Source organism: Portunus trituberculatus, unplaced genomic scaffold, assembly GCF_017591435.1.
Source record: "Portunus trituberculatus isolate SZX2019 unplaced genomic scaffold, ASM1759143v1 PGA_scaffold_225__1_contigs__length_182313, whole genome shotgun sequence".
NCBI classification, from domain to species: Eukaryota; Metazoa; Arthropoda; class Malacostraca; order Decapoda; family Portunidae; genus Portunus; species Portunus trituberculatus.
The window spans coordinates 78,596-82,500 of NW_025541393.1; positions in this window are offsets into that span (position 1 = coordinate 78,596).

The following is a 3,905-nucleotide window of genomic DNA, read 5'->3' on the forward strand; positions in this document are numbered from 1 at the left end:
TCATGACATCAATTCCTGGCCACCACACGTATGTCCATGCAATTGCCTTTGACTTTACAATACCATAGTGATCTCCATGTATTTAACTTAAAACTTGTTCCCTCAAACTATGTGGGATAACTACTCTGGCTCCTCTTAGGATACATCCTTGTTCTTCAGACAATTCTGAGCATACTTTTAGATAAGGCTGAAACTCTGCCTGCTCTGGCACTGTTTTATAACCAGTCACCAAAAATTGTAAAATACGTGACAACACTGGGTCTTGTTTAGTGGCATTTCTTACTATTTTAGCTGTTATAGGTAAATTATGACTTTCTGCCATAAGTACGCTACCATCATGTTCTTCCGGAGCCTTTTCCACTGGCAAACGAGATAAAGCATCGGCATTTCCCATTTTCTTGGTAGAACGATATTTAATGCCATATGAGTAGGCAGCTAGTTTGATTACCCACCTTTGCAGTCTAGCAGCTACTAAAGTTGGTAAACCTGCCTTTTCACCCAGTATTGCAAGAAGTGGTTTATGGTCAGTAACTAATGTAAATTTTGCCTTTCCATATAGGTACATGTGGAACTTGGTTATACCATACACTAGAGCTAATCCTTCTTTCTCTATCTGGGAGTAATTTTTCTCAGCCTGATTTAACTAGCGAGAAGCAAATGCAATTGGTCTTTCTGACTCGTCTGGCATTACATGTGCAATTATTGCTCCCAAGGCATGTGATGAGGCATCACATACAAGTTTTACAGGTGAATTTGGCTGATAATGAGTGAGAAATCTAGATGAAGTAATCTCATCCTTTATGTGGTTAATTGCACTAGTGCACTCATCTATTCAGTTCAGTTCAGTGTCTTGCTTCAGAAGATTAAAGAGAGGATGAGCCGTAGTTGCTAAGTTTGGTATGAATTTGTTGTAGAAAGTAACTAATCCAAGAAAAGATCTTAATTCATCAACATTATCTGGTGTTTTAGCATCTCTAATATCCCTTACTTTTCCTGGTGTTTTGTGAATTCCATGTCCATCTTCTCTAAATCCCATGTACTCTACCCAAGGTACTGCAAACTGACATTTGTCTTTATGGATCCTCAATCCGGTTTTCCGCAAAGTCTCAAGAACTACTTTCAGTCGTTCTAAATGTTGGGTTTCCTTTCCAGCTACCAGGATGTCATCTACAAAACAAAATATACCTGGCTTGCCTCTGAACAACTTGTCCATTGACTGTTGCCATAGCGTTGGGCTGCTTGCTACACCGTAGGGTAATCTTTTGGGTCGGTACAGACCCAGATCTGTACTATGATGCACATTTCTTGGGGAACTTCGTCCATTTGGAGTTGTTGAAATGCCTGTCTTAAATCAAGTTTTGAGAAAATTTTGCAACCTCCCAGAGCAGCAAACATGTTATCAGGTTTTGGAAGAGGGTGTTGTGCTACTTGTAATTGTGGATTAACTGTAACTTTATAATATCCACAAAGTCTAATGCCACCATCATTTTTCACTACTGGGACAATGGGAGTGCCCAATCTGAATAAGTGACTTTTTCCCAAGATCCATTATTCACAAGTCTTTGAATTTCTTGCTCAACCAATGGCTTTAACGGCAAAGGAATCTGTCTTGGGGGATGAAATTTTGGTTGGGCATTAGGTTGTAATTGCAAACTAGCCAGTCCCTATTCCATCTTGGAACACTTCTTTACTCTGTTCAAGTACTTGACTTAAATCTTCTTCCAACAACCTTGATTTGACACTATATATATTTGACCAATCATATGCTGAAGCCAATTTAAACCAAAAAGACTCCTTTCTTGTCCTTCCACTACTATAACTGGCAAATATTTGTATTCTTTCTGGTCATAACCAACATCTACATCCAAAGGACCAACAACTTTTATATTATTACCACTATAGTCTAAGAGCTGAACTTTAGAAGGTGTAATTTTCGCATTTGGAACAGACCTAGCCAGATTCTCAGACACTAGAGTGACATCAGCGGCTGTGTCTAGCTGCATATTTACAGGCTTGCCATTCAGTGTAATATTAAGCATAATCCTTTGTTGAGAACTTCTTACTGAGTCAACTCTGAAAGCCCAATGTAAATCATTGTCACCCTTGTTATCCTGAGACTCACCCAGTTGCTCTGTCTCTGCATTTGACTCTTTGGGTTTTGAAGTAGCATATACTTTTTATCTTGGTCCTGCACATACTAGCAAAATGCCCTATCTTTTTACAAGATGAACATTGCTGGGACATTGCTGGACATTTATCTTTCTGCCATGGTGCATGATTTGTGTAGCCACATCTATAACATTTCCTATTTGTTGTAGTTTGTTTGTTACCTTGTGGTTGTGTAGGATGACTTGATTTGTACTTAGAATTGGTAGTACTGACAGTGTTCTTTCCATCTACTTTGGTCCTGGTATTCTTTTTTTATCTGATTCACAACAGATTTAGGCTGGCTGCTATGGTTATTACTTTCAACTACCTTAGCTTGCCTGTCTGATGCTTCCATAGCTCTAGCTAGCAGTAACATTTTCTCTAGAGTTAAGTCTGTCTCCTGAAGAGCTTTTCTCCTTAATTAACTGACTAGATGCACATTTCTCTATCAACTGATCTAGAATAGCATCCTCAGTGTCATGGAATTCACAGGTTTCTGCTAACTTCCTGAGTCGTGTGACAAAGCTATCTGTTGTTTCACATTTTTCTTGCCTGATCTGTCTGAAAAATACACGTTCATACCTTATATTTGTCTTAGGTGTGAAGTGTTTGTCTAGGGCTGTTTGTACCTCCTCATAGGTTGTCAGGGGTGATGGTAGTATGCTGAATATTTCTTGTACCTCCGGACCTGCCACATGCAAGAGTAAGGCACGCCTCTGAAGTCCATTGGTAACTCCGGTAGCATCCAAGTAGAACTGGAACCGTGTCTTCCACTTCTTCCACCGGATAGCTACTGATGCCGGGTCCTCTAACAAGGAGATAATCGGAGGCTGATCCACGTCTAGGGGCATCGTGTTGTCCTAAGTGGGTCGTCCGCTCGTCGCCAGTTTTGTTATGTTTGTAGCACACTGCTCCACTCTACATACCTGCAACACACATGCCTAGTAGTCTATCATACGGTGACCAGCTACTATCCCATCCTCGTCGCCAGTTTTGTTATGTTTGTAGCACACTACTCCACTCTACATACCTGCAACACACATGCCTAGTAGTCTATCATACGGTGACCAACTACTATCCCATCCTCGTTGCAATGCTGTGGGGAGGGAAGTCGAAGACGCATAGCTCCTCATACACTTTATTTAAAGGAAAAGCTACATTTCTGCCTTGCGTCGTCTTGAGGCGTCTCTCGAAGGTATAAGTACCACAATAATACATATAAAGTATGAGATCCTATGAACACTGTGTATAAAAGTACAAGAGGTATTGGATTCCTTTTTAAGGAATTGGATCACTCTTATTTTATAGTCTGCGTATGAAAGAAAACAAACTTTTAATGTATAAGATAAGTAAACAAAGAACTGGCCAGTAATATTCTTAATCTAATACAACAATTACCTTCAAAAATATGTTGAAATACATTACCCTTCATATTACTCGCTATATATGAATGCATCATTTCAAAACCGATTGGAAAAAAAAAAGAAGAGTGGAATAAGGAAGCTCTTAAAAAAATAATAATAAAATAAGATAGGATGCGATGAAAGCTTGTACGTGACTCATCTGTTATTAATTTGTAGTGATGAGAAACGAAACGCAGCCTGCCACCTCAGCCAACCTCCATGTATATCTGTGTTACTTTGGTAACATAAACAGTTGAGAGAGAGAGAGAGAGAGAGAGAGAGAGAGAGAGAGAGAGAGAGAGAGAGAGAGAGAGAGAGAGAGAGAATGCTGCCAGCAGACTAGTTTTTTTTTTC